Genomic DNA, 18,049 nt, shown 5'->3' on the forward strand with positions numbered 1-18,049 from the left:
CACAAACATTACAATCTGGAAATGAAAACATTTATGCATGTTAAACATATGTATTCCTAATGAATAAATGATAGATGTTACCCTGCTACTATAGTCACGGATGACGGTAATATGGTATTAATATTTGTTGTAAATAAATGAAAGAATAGACAGAACGTTTCCATTGAGCTTCGCTCTTTTTATTAAGAGAACAAGTTTACGATACCTCAAGTTTTAAAACCAACTTTTTGCACTTTTAATGTTAAAAAAATGACAAATAAATAAAAATTAATCCTAGTTAAGCTCTTCGTTAACTGAATTAGAATGTTATTTGTATTTGGGATGTTTTAAAAAAACATTCCCTAAATTTGGAATTACCATGTCGAAAACAAATGACAGCAGGCATTTTCAACGACACTTGGCATCTTGACAATCTCCACAACTACGCGGAGATATCTCCGACACTAACCCTCCGCTTTTAGATTTCATTGAACCTGCTCCGTGTGTCACTGCATGGTTTGTAATATACATGTAGCGGAAAGTCGACCTTAAATCAACATTTTTTTATATTTTACAAAACTTGTTATCCAGAGGCTAGAGGGAATATCATGATTTGCTACTACTAATGTCATGTTGATAAAACAAACAGGAATGGATGTCATTTGATAAATTGTCATAGATTACAGTTTAATGGCTTCTCTTATTGCGGCAGGAAATTTAAATTTATATTTGACAATAATTTCTTGATTTATTCACCGGCCTGGGTTTTTAATAAGAATAAGTACTATCTAAAATCAAAGCAGAAATTGTTTAATTGATATATTTTACATTTTTTTATACTTTTCAATAAACATCATTTGAACTCCGTGGTATTTAAAAACCTTGAGTAATTAAGCAAAATGTAAATCAATCGATGATATATTGTGATATTGCATTAAACATTACAATCAACTCAGTGCATTATTAGGTGATAGCTTTCAATATCTTACGTATATTCCCTAATATAAAATGAAAGAAAACAACGCTACCGATACTCATATCAAGTAAAGGCACATCATCTTAGTTTATATAAAAAATGCTGCTAGAATCCTATATTCTCTTAGATTAAATAGTTTTTCTTCGGGTTCTCAAAAAAAAAAACATTCCCAATTTTTACACTGTTTGCACGTAAAACGGCATGTTGCATTAAAGTAACACTTAATACAGGATTCCAACAGCACTTTTCGAGTTAAGCATAGGGGCCTTCAAAATAACCGCGGAGCTGCTCTCCGCGCATGCGTACAAACTTTTTAGTAAAGACGCTTTCTTTCGCTTTAATCGGCTCTAAATTGATTACTATGGTGCGAACCTGTAGTGTGTACCATGTGCACCAATCGGGACGATGCTAAGGGAAAAGAAGGGGATGCATTTTTTTTTTCAAATAAATGAATGAGATTTTATCTTATCACTCCTCTGCGTGTTTAGAGCACTTTAATTTTGTGGCATAGTGATGACCCAGCAGATTGAGAATTACATTCCCGCCATATTTTCATAAAAGAAGAAACCAGAGATTGCAGAAAGGGAGAACAGAGCAACCAGAAGAACATTTCAAAAGGTACATGTTACTAGAGTCCTACCAATATTTTATCTAATGTTTTAAATTGAGGTTAGGCAATAAACAAAACCAAATAATGAAAATATATTAAAATAATATGATATCATTAGTAATAAAAATATAGCTGTTTAAAATGAAGTTGTAACATTCATTTTATGAATGCATGTAGGACTTTGGAGAGGCAGAATATAATTAAGTAGAAGGAGCAAGAGAAGAGACAGTTGAGATTTCCTATAACTATTCCTTCATCCTACACCATGAGCAGAGATGTGAAACCCAGTGATACAGAGGGATTGGAGATCGAACCAGGTGATGTTAACACTGAGGTTAGACATACAAGAGATGCGGGTTTTTTGAAGCTTTTATGTCATAAGGCAGAATTGAATGGATCAATGCAAAATAAAACTAAAGATAAAGTGCATTTTTAAAACATGCCTGTAAACATGATGCATTTCATAGTAGGTGTACAGTGTAATCTAAAATCACTCGTGCTAGAAAACATGGCTTTAAAATTCAAGATCAGAAAATGCAATGCCTGCATCGATATGTTGACAAGATAAAGGACGGTGACACCAAGACAAAATTCTACACTGGACTGCATAGCTTTTCCGTTTTTTATGTGGTTTTTCAAGTCCCCGGTTGGTACATGTATACTCTTATAGGGTCTATAACACCATGTATAGACTGATATCAAAACCTATTATTGTCTTATTAAAGTAGATCAAAAACTTATTACCTTCAAGAGTATATTATTAAAAATGTTTTTAAAAAATGTAGATACATTTCAAATGCAAGGGATTTGCAGTCATTATCATACAAACTCTAACCATTAAATGACTAAATGCATAACGTTTTGGCTCTATCATATTTCTTCTTTGAATTGTCTTTCACTATAAGATATTATATTCATAAGTGACATATTTAACATTTTATAAATAGTGCCTCTTTGGGAGGGTAACAGTTGAAATTGACACTCGATCCGAGAAAACCATTGTAAACCGACGCGAAGCATATATTCCTCACAGTAGCCTTTGTACTTTAGAGTGTTGTAACTTCGTCATTTGATATTAGAAATCTGTTTCCGCTGTGAATTTTGATTGCCCCAAATTGGGGCAACCCACACATCGAAGGAATAAATTAAATTCCTAGAGAATTTTTCACAGGAAGCCCACAGGTTGAATAGAGAAGGGAAAAGTTGTTTTTTCCCTTTCGAATTTTTGGTTGAACAACTTTTGCAAAGTGTGGATTAGACTATTCAGTTAGAAGAGTCTCTAGTAACATTTTACGCCAGTAGTTTTTATAATTAAAACCAGAGATAAAGTAAAAATTGACATGTTTCTGATTAAAATAATACATCATGCTGCTTATTGTGACGTCGTATTGATCAGAGGAATTTTAAGTCTGAGAGTTGCCTTAGGTGGTACAGGATAGGTTTTTTTTATGTAGCCAGGGGATGCGTGTCCTCGGAACTCTGTAACTAGAATTTCCTCAGTTCCCATTCAGCACAAATACCTTTTATTCACTCTTAATAAGGCCAATCACCAATTTCTGAAGAAAATTACTTGTCAAAACCTGTAAAATTCTCTACATACTGTTTTTTATGAGATTTTGACCCTTTCATATTTTGGTAATTTTCATGATTTTTCAGCTTTTTGGACCTCCCCTAGCTAATTCCCTTCAGAGGGTTGACCTTCCGTACTGCGTGCATGTTGCACTATCACATGTCATAAACTTACCGGTGTATAGTTTACAATGTCCCATCCAACTACTTTTCGTGTTACTTTACTTCCCGTCTGTGACTTGCAATTTCACTGTGTAAAGTCAACACAACAGTCATAGCCGCAGGTTTCGCATTTTACTTCTGATTCTCATGTACCTAACACATGGGGCCTACATATTGCATATCAATTTTAACAAGAGACACCCCTCTAACTAATGATAGTCATTAAAAATCATTTCATGAATTTTAGCAACTCATTAGCCTTCAAGTACAGCAACTCTCAATTTTACAAAAATATTGACCGGGTACTTTATCCGAAACTGTCCCTTGCTACCTTATCATACCCGTGTCAACGTACACATTTTGATATTTAATAAGATGGGTAGTAATTTAAGTTGTTGATGGATTACCTTAAAAAAAATATACAACAAACTTCATTTTTTGGTGAAAATTGGTTTACTATGGTTATGGCTCTGTGACTTAAGAAATGAAGAGAATAATTTTTCTATTGATCGACGTATCAAAGAAAAAATTGACCGGAAAACTTCATCAATGCGCTACGCGCATTGATGACAAAGTTTTCCGGTCAATTTCTTCTTTGATACGTCGATCAATAGAAAAATTATTCTCTTCATTTCTTATCATTTAATAAAACATTTCAAATAAAAAAATGTTAAGTGTCATTGATCAAAAATGTAAATAATGTAAATGAAGCGGCGCGGATGAATACAAAACAACAACAGCAACAATATTCAAAATGGATGCACCTTCAGCTGATGCAGAGCTACTTAGTTGAATTAATGGATTAAACACAAATAGTGAGTTAAAATCTGAACCGGCTGAATTGAAAACAAAAGGAAAATACATGCGATAGCTTGTGATATTATTCACTGTGCTGAAAAATTCGTAATAAAACTAGTTAGCATGTGAGATCGCCGGAATATGCAACTGGACATAACCATCCAAGGAGAGGCGATCATGGACGAAAATAGTTGATATGTCGACAAAGAATAGTATGTATAAGCGACTTTTGTAAACGTTGTGGTAACTAGCTAGCCAGTGATGTACTTAAATGGTATATCTGCCGCTTGGAATGCGCCGAAGGAGTTGATGCATTACTCATAGCTTTTCTTTACGACGCTTATTCTGATGACCGATCATGTACGTGTGTATATTAAAAAAATATAGTTACCAAATTTGAACAGCAGTGTTACCGTGAAAGTTTATAGGCCTATATGTTCGTTATAATAATATTCCTGGAAAAGGAACAGACAGCCTCGCTGTAAATGTTGATTGATCTCAAGCAGACGAAATCGTGAGAAGACGCTTAATTTTCTATTTCGTGAATCAAATAATGTGTTTTATTTATTTCTGAAGGTTAAACTTTCAAGTTTTTGTATTCACAAGGTTGCATTTTGTTTGCTGACAATAAAACAGACACAACTTTACATTTTGTTGACAGTGTTTATCTTGGAAATTCCCGTTCTATAAATAGTGTTAGATCAGAACAGTTGAGAAAAGTAGATCCGGCAAAAATTTTATTGATGCAGGTATCAAAGAAATTTTTCAACCAATCAAAAGCGCCGATATCTCATCAAACGAATAAGTATTAAATGATTTGACAAACGACATCATACAAACTTGAAATAAAATTTTTACTGTCAATTTCAATCATGTGTTGATCCATTATTGTTCGTTTTTTAATGTTTCTTTATTTTGATAGTGGCGTAGACTCTCATTTTCTTCGTATTATGAATAATGGATACCTTGATGCTGTTTTGAGCACGTTTGTCTCATACAGGTGCATTATGACATCACAATATATTACAAACCTCAAAAGTACTTATTAATTTATTTATTAGCAGAATTAATTTATGCTATTCTTTTAATTGAAAACAACAAATGCTATTACTTACAATTTTGATGTCCGTTATATCGTACACACTGAAAATAAAGCGAGATGTCGTTCTCGCTGTACTACAAAATATTACGTCATATGCTTCAAAATGACGCATCGAGTTAAATCATTTTGTTTAACATTATTATTAGAGGAATTCTACCTATATAGTCTTATTTTCCTTATTTTCATTTTGTTATAAGTTTGCATCGTATAAAGAGGCAACCTCGGTTTTGTGTAAAACATCGTATATGTTAAAGCTGAGTACCTAAATAAATCACTTAATTTCAAGGACATACACTTAACTGATCCTGACAAACTTTTACATATGAATTTGAAATATGCTATGTACATGTAACTTAAAAACTTCTACGATCCTTGTAAAAATCTTACAATTGAAATTAATTTTTTTTAATGAAATTAACCTTTTGACCTTCAAAATATTCAACATATGCATTATAGATTACGGTTTCTACTAACAAATAATCTTAACTTACAAAGTTCTCAACGTTTTTCAAAATCTACGTTATGAGATCAAGTTATTTTATAATTCAGTTGTGAATTTTGACATAATTATGCCCTTGCAATAATGAATTTTTTAAATGACCTCAAAACCACAAATACATCTGCTTGTACCCGAGAGCCAAAACCCCTGACCCAGGTGCCATAAATTTTACTATTTTGGTAGATATCATAATTTTTCCTCACGTGTTGGAGAAGAAAAGAAGATTTTTTGAAAATTACGAATTCAGTTAAGAACTTGGGGGAAACAATTTGATATATTTAATACAATCTTCAGTTATACATTAAAAGATCAGAGGAACGCTCATCCCCAACTTGAGAAAGTCAGCAACAGATCTGGAGACTCAGTGGAAACGAATAACAGCAAATGGAGACGGACAAGAGAAGCTCTATGTCGGGACCCAAGCGGTCATGTGAGTAATAATATTTGGTAATTTTACGTCAAAAACACATCAAAAGTACTGCTAGTGTACAAAACAGCCATCTGAAGCCAATTAGATATTAAATCAAAGCTTATAACTTTTTTTTTATTGTTTCAGGATGGTACATTAAGTGGTTTAATTAGAGAGCAGATTTACCTTGCAACATTGCTCGAGTCTGCTACGAAAAGCCTTTGAGTTTCTTGATTTTTTATGCATTCAAGAATGGGCATATTCCAACAACAAATTTGGATATTTGATAAATTAAATTTGATAATACCTTTGTAAAGAATTTTGGTACACATTTATTATCTAAAATTGTCTCGATTATTTCTAGGGCAACATCATCGATCAAGCCAGGCCTGTTTGCCCAATTAGTAGGGGATAACAGAGCGGTTGAGATTCACAATCAATTGTCCAACCTGGCGAGTGAGATTGTACATGTGTCCTTGGCATGATATGCCTGTGATGCCCCGGGATGGTGGAGCCATGAATTTCACAGAGATGCCTCACATCGACAGATGCCAATTGGCCTTAACGGTCACCTGAGTAGCACATAACCCGTACACAAACTTGTCGAGTCTCAAATATGCATTTAATTAATTAGGTTTCATTCTGGAGTAGAAAAATTATAAATTCGTAATGACGACCACCTCCCTGCCTGAAATCTTTTAAAAAGAACTGTGAAACCTATAATTTTGGCAAAAATTTTATAGATCTGGTCTTAAAAATCATGAATTCAGTTTTCCTTTTAGGTGTGTGGGAGTAAAAAAGATATTTTTTTTAACATTATATGCATTAACACCTATACATCCATTTTGGCCCTGCCCTAGAGTCCAAACCTTTATCCAGGGGGGCATAAAAATTAAAATTTCAGTAAAGGACTTCCTGGTTAACATAATTATAAGTCAGTTTTTTAGACAGATTTGTGAGAATAAAGAAAATTTTTAAACATTATATGCATTTAAACTATATTGCCCCTCCCCCTCATGTCCAAAACCCCTGACCCAGGGGCCATGAATTTCACAATTTAGGTAGATGAGTTAGTGGACATCATAACCATGTATTCAGGTTTTTGCCCACAAGTATGGGAGTAGGTAAGAAGATTTTTTAAATATATTGCCATATTGGCCCCACCCCTAGGACCGGAACCCCTGATACAGGGGTCATGAATTTTACAATTTTGGAAGAGGGCCTCCTGGACATCATAATCATACATTTAGTTTTTAACAAATATATATGGGAATAGAGATGGAAGATTTTCTAATGTTTATACAGTTTAACATTATGGCTATATTGGCCTGAAACCCTAATCCAGGGGTTATGAACTTCACTGTTTAGGTAAAGGGCATTATGGACATCATAATCATGCATTTAGTTTTTAACAAATATATATGGTAGTAGAGAAGAAGATTTTTAAAGATTTAATACATTTTTACTATATGGCCATATTGGCCCCACTTAAGAGCTAGAATCCATGACCCAGAGGCCATGAATTTCACAATTTTGGTAGAGGGCTTCATGGACATCATAACTTTGCAATCAGTATTTTCCTCACATGTGTTGGAGTAGAGAAGAAGATTTTTGAAAATTTGGCTTTTTGCATATTTGGCCCCACATGTGGCGCCCCGACGGTGGTAGAGCCATGAATTTCACAATTTAGATTCCTCTTACCATCGAGATGCCTCACATAAAAAATGGTAACAATCAGTCTTGGTAGTTTTTAAGAAGTTATACATGTAAAATTGTTAACGGACGACGTACAATAGACCAATCCACACTTTACAAAGTTATGTCCCTTGGCCGCCATCTTTGGGGAAAAACCCATATATTTCTCACAGAAGCCTTTGTAGTTTAGAGGGTTGTAACTTTGTCATTTGACATTAAAAATCCGTTTCCCTGTGAATTTTAATTGCCCCAAGTTGGGGCAACCCACACATCGAAGGAGTAAATCAAATTCCAAGAGATTACTTCAGAGGACGCCCAAATATTTGGTTGCTTAAAGAAGGGAAAAGTTGCTTTTTCCCTTTTGACCTATGGGTTGACCCCGCAAAGGGGAACAACTTTTGCAAAGTGTGGATTGGACTAATGCACGACGACGGACGAAAACGGATAGCACTCAGTAGACCTAAAACGTATTCATACCTGAGTGGTTTTCATAACTGGCTATATATTTCTTGATTGCTGACCAGTATCCGAGTCTAATTTGAAGCATCATACTATGTTTGTTGTTTTTTTTAAATTTGTTATTAAGCGGTTGGATTAAAATAAAATAAATAAAAACTAAACGTAGATACATGTAAAAGTCACTTTGGGAGGGTATTTAAACCCTCGAAGCCTTTCGGCTAAATTAAAAAATTACCCTCATCAATAGCATCTGTAAATGATGCTTGGATAAGGGGTTACATTTTCCCTCATTGCGCCCCCAAGCTTTATTTAGGTTTAAATGGAATATTTAAAGACTAAATTAGGACAAATTAATAAAAATAATTTACTGTCAATAATGAATGTTATAGAGAGAGAATAAACCTCGAAATAATATTGATATAACAAATTGAATTTATTCCTATATACTATACAATGAATGAATTTATTCATATATAATATAGTTTACAATAATCTTATTCATAAGTGTAGCTCTTTGTAGTTTTGTAGACATTTGTTTAAATTTGAAGATTCTATTCTTTACTAAAATGATAGAATATCAGAATGTCTATTAGCTTATACTACTTAATTGGAATAAATATTTATACTAAAACTAATATTGCTTAGCCCGCATTTCCTCTAATTTTCTTAAATTTCGAAGGAATTTTGATTATTTTTTTTGTGCTTCAAATAATAAAATATTTCTGATTTTTAAGTATTATGAAGACTTACTATAAAGATATAAAATTGACTGAAAAACTAATATTTTTACAATTAAATAAGAGAGAAAAACTTTTTTTCTGTACAAAAATCAGTGTATAGAAAGGGCGCTTTAAAAAGCTAATTAAAATTTAATTTGATATATTTTAAAAACATATTCTGAAACCAATGTATCATATTATTAGTTGACAGTAGTAAAAAAAATCCAACATTAATGTTATTGTTTTTAAAATGCTAAAACAGACTCATTAATCTGCAGCAATTCTGAATTGCGAAACATTTGATATTTTCCTACGCAAATATTATGCCAAAAATATAGCCCTTGTTAGATTCTCAACATTCATTACTTTTTCTATGCCAAGTTGTATGAAGGTAAAAAAAGAAAATATACTATTTTAATTTCCTTTCAGCTTGATTTAATGAACATTTAATCAAATTTAGAACATTTAATCAAATTTACGTTTGACAAGTCAAAAACCAGAAAAGACTCCTTCCTTAAACAGTCATACACCGATATTATTTAATTCTGGTTGTAACGCGCTTCCTGATTGGCTGAAAAAATAATTTTATATCATATAAAGAATGTTGCCTACGTCATAGTAAGGCTAACGTCAAAAATGTATCAATACGCCTGACGTAATGTTTGAATTTTGTACAATTTTACGTCATTTTAAAGGTCAAATGACCGTTTTTATCTACAATGAAGAGTAGGAAAATTAAATTATAAGCAATGAATTTAATATTTATTAGTTTTTTTTATTTTTTCTCAAAAATCAGTTGAACAATGTGGTCCATAGGTCTCTTGTTAAATAGGGTCATGTTTGAAAGGTCAAGGTCTCAATAATAACGAACAACTTCTTTTACCTCGTTCAAATTGATGGCACAATGAAGACATTTTGAAAATCCGGTTGTCATGAGTTGCACCTGGCCAATTGCAACATATGCTTGTAATTTTGAAAGCTGGGTCACATACCATCTGCATGAGAAAAGGGAAGGGTGATGAAATTAACCTGGTACATGACATATATATGTATTTCTTAATTAATATCAATATTTAAGTCAGTTATTGAATTTGGACAACAAGAGTCTTGGTTATGTAAAAAATATATTGAATGCCTTGTGCATGAATGCTTTCAAGCTAATTTATCGGTACCTGCACGTTTAATGAATGGTACTGTTTTCTGTTTACGAAATCTGCCTCTTGAGGCCCTGATGGTTTGGTCATTCGAACATGTGTACCATCTACGCAACCCAACACTTTTGGAAAACCTGTGAAGCACATTTTTAGGTAAATGAAATTATAGAACAAATTTTCTGAACTGGTTAAAATTCACTGAACTTTCACTCCTCCAAAACCCCCCTACATTTAAAGGGTCGATGTATATAAATAGGGTAAAGTAATCATTTCCTAAACAAGTTACGTTCCAAGTAAAAGTACTGATTAGAGTTAATGTTTTCGTTATAGTTATCTTAGTAAAAACCTGCAATATGTGCAAACTCCAGCATCACTTGGTGCGCCTGATCTCCCTTTGGAAAGCTGATGTAGTTTGGTGCCAAATTTGCAATAAGGGCCGAGACCTGCCTTATACATCGCCCTGCTGTTGATCTTTAGATCTTCACATCATCACCAACAAGGATGTGGGTGGCACCTGTACCAAGAAATCTCAATGTCACAAGCAGCTGAAGGAGGGGTGGAATTGGGAGGTTCCTCTTTGTAGGAGTAGATAAGTCAGGTAGCTGCCTCAGGAGATCCATAATGGTATCTGGGTGAAACCTGTATCTTGCAAATATGTCAGCAGCTGACAAGTCCTCCAGTGGGTTTGACCTATCCCTAAAATTACGCGGAACGCGTTCTCTGTTGGCTATGCGTTGATGTGCAGCTGTCACAATAGACATTATGCCAATGATATTTTTTTATTATAATTGGTTTTATATTTGTCTACTATATTTAATGTAAGAGTTATCGTTTGTAGATCTAAGTTATCGTTCATTTATTTACGCTTTATTGGTCACTGGGTTGTTCCGTTCTCGATGTTACTATATTTAGATTGGGATTCTCTTCGAACCTGTTTGGCAGGTTTACGTAGAAGCTTATGAGGGGTGTTGCCGGATGTCGCTATATTTAGTATCTAGAGTAGTAAAACTTGTTTGCTTAGTTTTGATGACTATATATATGGGGTGTGGGCTGACTTTAGGGGAGAAGAGGTCTGGACGCCGAGCAGTATTTTCGTGTATGTTAAGCCCTTGCTGTGTGAACTTGGGTGTGTCTCTTGTGTCTCCCCTGCTGTGTGATCTAGGGAACATGTAGCCTGTGTGGATTTTGTTGGCGCTGGCGTTGCGAGACCTGATTGCCTACATTTTTTGTATTTTTATTGCCACAACTCAGTGATCAATTTTATAATTCTTAAGTTATTGTTAACCTGAGGGGACGGGTGGATTTTGGTGGATCGTGGTGGAAAGTGGTGGAGCGTGGTAGAAAGACGCACGGGATTATTGAGGCCCGTTGAAAACTATGATTAATAATTTCTTTGTAGATATGTAGATAAATTTATTGTTTATTTTTTCATACTGTTGTTGTTTATTGGAAAACAATAGGCATCCATATGATTTCATAAGGGGTAAATGTTAAAAGAACCCATCACAACAGGTCAGTTGTGACAGCAGCCATTTCTATGACAGCAGACGACACTCTGGGTACAAACTTGCAAGTTCGAGTAAGCTCTTTAGCTTACTCGAGATTTAAGCTTTACATACTCCATTTGGAGTATATTTTCCGTACTCGAAAGTTTTATAACCACAATTCGAGTATGTACACTAGCTCGAAATTTTCGAGACAATTTTGGAGACAGAGCTCGAGCCAGGTTTTATAACCTATAATTATTTGGAGCCATACTCCAAACTTGCTTTTCGAGCTAGCGTTTATTACCTCCTAGCCTGATAGAGCCAGGAATGAGTACCCCATCTATATAGTCTAGAGAAGAATGTATCGATATATTTTATCATAAAGGTTTTAATTCAATTGCAAATATGCACCAGGTACTTTTTGTTTTATAAACAACATTACATTAGCTGTTTTATGACCATTGTAATAAAATATAATTTGCAACGAAGGCCGACAGGAAATTCGCATAACCTGCGTTTATGTAATAATTAAATATGTACAATTAAATATGTACAATTAAAATAAATATTAAAAAATCTATGAAAATGTACATCCATATATATTGAAACGCAACTGGTACCTATTTGAAATTTAAAATACTAGTACGCTATTTTTAACTTTAATAATAAGGTCTCGGTAGTTCTTCAAATGGTGGGAGCCGGGGTTTTATACATTATTACTTTCAATAAAATCTTTATACCTAAATGTAGAAGGTACAGGCCGTATGGAAAGGTGCTGACTTATGAATAGAAGGTGTAGACTACTATAACTTACACTACACTTACACCTTATTAAGGTGCACCAGATAAAAACACTTAGGTTTTTGATGAACTATATCAATATCATAAACCAAGTTATAATTCTAGTAGTAGGAGTTAAAAGATGTTGAACTTGATTTAGTTGCACCTTCTGAGGAAGGTGAACAGAGATGCTGAATATGACGCAGAAGGTGATGATGAAGATCTACTGAAACCTTAACATGAATGGAACCTATGTTCAGATATGTCTTTCTAATAGAGAAGCAAAATATTCACCTTCGTTGCCGGGAAGTCGGGCTGGAAGAGCTGAAACTGGCTCATCTCAAAACAAGAAGTGACCGAAATGTTAAGATCTGATCGGACCGGCCTTAAAGAGCCTTTACCACGTGACCCGCTTATCAATATTCATGAAGTAAAAAACATTACAGGGATTCCGCTCAAAAAGACGATGATGCAGCTAACAAGTATTTGTCTTAACATTCAAAAGTAATAAAACAACGCATATTGTGTTAATTCTGTCTAAACATCCTGGTATGTGGTATGTAAAGCTGGAAATAGTTCTCTGAAGCGGCGAGGTGCTGAGCACGTGTCGACATACCTTGTAAGCGATCATTTTGGCCAAGAGTACTCAAGACGCATTAATTCATAGCAAATAGAGTTGTTGTTAGATATAGACGACCGATACATGTAGTTGTTCTGATGTTTATTATTGCTAGTTGAATAATTTCCCCTTAGTATTTCTGCTGGATAGAATTCCTTGTATATAAAACACTGTAATACAGTACTTTAGAATAAACATCAAGATTTGCATGCGCTAACAAATCCTTTATATAATAAGATACTTTTTCTACCAACAATTACATAAGAACATACTATAACAACATATATCAACAATAAATAAAGAACTTTGTATTTTAATAATAATGGAATAAATTAATCAATAAATTAATAAGAAATGTTCATGGGTCATATCACTACCCTCCTCCTCGAATGATATATATTCTGCTGAGTGCAGCCAACTCCGCACTTAAGTCAAGGTTCTTGATTTCTATGATTTTCTTTTCACAAATTAACTCCAGGTGTCTTAATTCATTGAATTTAGCTTCCATGCAGATTTTGCGAAAGTTCTTGTGATCCAGGGGCAGGGCATCCAAGGAAAGGTCTCCTCCTTTTCTTAAGTAATCTAAGATGTTTTTGAAGTTGTGCGGATTCCTGTTGAGAAAATAGGTATACACATTATCGACACTGTAGGGCTTCACACCGCCAGGTGGTATCATCTTTACCAACACCGACTGCGGTTTTGCCTCCAGGGCTGACACTACGGTCTCAGATTACATCCCCCCCCCAACATTGAGAATTATTCTCTTATTCTGACTCATTTATCTTCTTGAGCTTTTCGTCCATATTTGGTGTCGGTACAATACATGGTACTGTGGTACTTGAATCTTAAAAAGTGAGAGAATAGAGTGAAGATGAACTGGTTGACGTTGAAAGTGATAGAACTTTGGATGTTAGCACTAGGTTTAAGGGAGTGGTGGCCGGTTTTCTAAAAGATGGGAAGCTGATGTTTTTTGATTTGATGGTTGAGGCGTGGAAATGATCTCATTGAATGCTTCCTGTATTTTGTGTGGTGTGATAACCCTTCGGCGTAGAGTGAGAGACAGTCGTCTTCCTTTGTTCTTTCAACATTACTCTTTGCTCTTTGATTTGTTGACTCTAGCTGTTGTGTTAGTTGTGGTTTGGTGTTTTGTCTCTTTTTTGCAAGGCTGTTGTGTGGTTATTTAGGGATAGATTCCTTCTTCTTTGTTTCTCTTTTTTTTGCAACTCTCTCTGGCCTTGCAAATCTCTCTAAACACAGTTTGACCCTTGGTCAGTATGTAATTGTAATGGTGCGCCAAAGATGGACACGATTTTATTTACAGAAGCATTTGCTTTAGTTGTAGCCTCCTGGTCTTTCACAGGAATAGCATCTTACCATTTTGAAAAGTAATCCCCACTACTAACAAACATTCATTTTCTTCATTTGACCTTGAAAAAAGATCCTGAGATGTCTACCGCAAGACGTTAAAACGGAGCACCAACATTGTATTGCTTGAGATGTGCCCTCCACCTGTTTGGTGGTGGCTTTTTAACCGCCACAGTAAAGACAATTCCTGCAACAATGTTGTACATCTTTCTTCAAATTAAACTAGAAGTATGGCTTTTGAACCTTGAGCAAAGTTTTCTTAATTTCAACGTGACCTCCAGTTATGCCATCATGAAGTTGACATAAAATAGTTTCTTTTGCGCTGAAGGAGGAGCAACAACTAACCAAGGGATAAAGCCTCTTATGTTTATAAAATTCCATCTTTTAAATCCAACGAATCCCACCTTTGATAATAGTATTTGATACTGTCTTTCATTGCAGATATATCAGAGCATTCAGGTCCAAGGTCCCTCTCTTTTGCTTCAATAAGAAAGTTAAGTACTGGGTCTTTACTTTGTTGCTTTTTTAAGACTAGTATATAATCCCTTGTTATTTCTGGCACTTCATTTTGTTGTCTTTATCTGGTTATTGCACAAACAATTGTGTTTGAATTCCCTATTTGTTGTTTCTTCCTAAACCCTTCATCCTCTTTAATTTCTTTGTGTTCTGTGGTTTGATGAACCACTTCGCTCCGAGTTTCTTCATGCACGTAAGCGTAAGGTCAAATTTGAAGCTAGTATTTTACCCTCAGGCCCCGTTTGCTTGACAACCTCTGCCGCATACAATTGTTGAAATTCCGAATTTAGAAAAACTTTTGCACATTTGTTAATAGATAAATCCATAGGTTGTAGCTGATCTGTACAGTTTGGAGGAACTTAAGCGTATAATAATCTTTTAGATTTTACTGAAAGATTGCGAAAATCTTCGGTGATTTGTCCTCTGAAACACTCAAACTCCAACAGAATTGTTTGGCCCAAAGGGTAAATCGTATTCCCCACTTACATGTACGTTAGCGACATAGGGGCATGTAATTTTATTAACATAATTAATCATGGTACTGTCATTATCCCAATGGTTTATCGAATGGGTTATGTGAAATGTGTCGGGGAATTTGACAGTTATCAGTTTTTCCACCGTATATAAATTGGAATTTGCTAAATTGTTATATAATTATTTACTTGAATGCTAAACAAGCTAAACACTATATACTTTATGGATCTTTTTTACAATATTGTTAAAACACTTATCCATATTCAAGTTTATTCATTTAGAAAATGTATGATTTTCTCAAAATCAACATTGCATGCTTTTACCACTAGTCTCAGTTTACCAAACTAAACAACATATCCAATTCTCTATTCGGATTTGACCACTAGTCCAAGTTTATCAAACTAAACAACATATCCAGTTCTCTATTCGGATTAAGTTGCAGGAATGTACAATCACGTACGTAAACGTAAGGAAACTGTCGTACCTAAAATATTTGGAATAAGTAATCTAGAACGGTTAATAGCTCAATTTTCTATTGATAATGGGGCTGAATTCAGAAACTGCTTTGGAATGTTCGTGCTCAGCTGCAAACTTTCCGATATCAAATCGTTGTTTAGGAGTGTAAGTTCCGTATTGTCCCCGCTTTTTTGGTATAGATTTAAGAGAGCTGGTATCCGTATTTTTTTTGTACTTCTTCCATTAAAGATTTGGCGATATCAAGTTCAGGATTTGAAATCGATTCTTCACTGTCCTTTTTACTAAAATATCTTAAGGTGGAAGGCTACATCGTCACAAACATGTCTGACTTCCGTTCGAAACGCCATTGTGTTCCGGATTGATAACATTATGTCGTGGTACAAAATAGCTATACACCGTTTAATTGAACTCTTCTAACTAAGGAGACGAGATAGGACTGAAATCACCAAAACGCTTAGAAAACATGTCAATTTTCTTCCTGTTTATAGCTTTTAACTAACATTGATTATCAGCTGTTTTGTACGGAAAACGTGGACTCTAAATAATATACCGTTTCCCTGCTCTGCTGCTATTGGCAATACATTTTTGTCATGTCATCTGCAACAGACGATCATACATATGTGGCGGATTATCGATATAGGTAAGCAGATGTCAAATTTTCATTTAAACTATATATGTATGATGAATATAAAACGAAAGTACCGTAGTACGATCTCTTGAATTGATCCTAACTTCCCAAATTTAAAAAAAAAATTTGCAGTAAAAGACTTTCACTGAAACTTTGACATTAAACTAATGTATTTTGATTTAAATAGATACAGCTAGGTAGCAATAGCAGTGGAAGCCCGGATTTGCAAGCAAAATAAGGGAAAGACAGGATTCTGAAAAGGAGCATGTTTTTCATTTCCACACATGCATGTGTATCACTATGGACATCTAATGTATGTACATGTATTAATATGCGTATGGTTGTTGTTTATAATTGCTATTGTATATAAAAAAGTAAAAGGCAATTTATAATATAATTAACTACTAATATTTTGTTCTGAAGAGTTAAATATATATAATGCATTCATCAATAATATAATTTTTCAGCTTCAAACATTATCATAAGCACTACTTATCTTATATCTACATATGAAGCATAGATTTGTTCCTTTTTTAATTTTTCTTCGTGATTTTTGTTAATTAAAAAATTGATCCCAAGATATTTGAGACCATGTAAAATAAAGAAAGACAACTCTTAAACAGGATCTTTCATACCAAGATTTTTGCAATAATTAAGTATTTCCTTTAATTTTTCAATTTCATTCAATTTCTTTTCTTTATCCCATTCACCAACGAATATTGTTTATATTTTCAGGTTTTTGTGGGATTTTGTCCAGCAGTTTGCCTTAACAGAATTTTTTTATATTTTAGTTTCATATTTATGTGGATTCCAATAAAAAATCATACAAACTTCATTCATGATTTTTTTATTTTTCATTTGTAAACTTAATAACATTTAACTTTCATAAGAATTTTAAAACAGAAATGTTTAAAAATTTGATAAATAAGGGGTTATCTGGAACCAGACTGATATTTTAAAAATTCTCTAGAAAATAGTGTATTGTATTTTGAGGTATATTATTGTTGAATACTGTGCCTAGTATTGGTAACAAATGCATGCAACAAAAATCTCCTACACTTATTTGGTGTAGAGATACACCTTGAGATCGACATGTTGAGAGTTGTAAGAGGATTACGCTCAATAACATTTAGTATAAAGGTAAGTCGTATAACAGCGTAATTACAGTGCACACTAGCTGCAATAATGTAGCCCTCTCCCGATTTTTTTTTTTTTTTTTTTTTTGGGAGAGGGCTACAACTCCATAGGATCCCGCAACGATTTCGTCTCAAATCGTTTATAAATGACAATAACATTTGCATTTCTTACCTGAACTCAAACGTTGTAGATGTCTATGGCATAAATTAATCCAAAAATATCAAGTATAGTCCATATATCGGTTACTTTTCGTGTATGTCAACAACGAAAGTTGAATTTGTCCGCCATGTCTACTGACCTTGACCGGTTTTATTTTGGGACAGCCAATGAGAATTCAGGAGCGGATCTTGAACTGAATATAGGAATTCCCCTATTATAAACATAATTAACGCGGTAAATATGAATTTTCCATTATATACCTTTTCCTTAAATGAT

The 18,049-nt window shown here is 34.0% G+C and overlaps 1 long non-coding RNA gene across 1 annotated transcript; it reads left to right on the top strand.

The window, feature by feature from the left end:
• The first annotated feature begins 16,138 nt into the window (after positions 1–16,138).
• On the top strand, positions 16,139–17,309 carry LOC136271532 (uncharacterized). The gene is made up of 3 exons (XR_010709437.1): positions 16,139–16,489; positions 16,665–16,790; positions 17,213–17,309. It is a non-coding gene; the product is annotated as an uncharacterized lncRNA (long non-coding RNA).
• Positions 17,310–18,049: the final 740 nt, after the last annotated feature.

The sequence above is a fragment of the Magallana gigas genome, chromosome 9 (assembly GCF_963853765.1).
Source record: "Magallana gigas chromosome 9, xbMagGiga1.1, whole genome shotgun sequence".
NCBI lineage: Eukaryota > Metazoa > Mollusca > Bivalvia > Ostreida > Ostreidae > Magallana > Magallana gigas.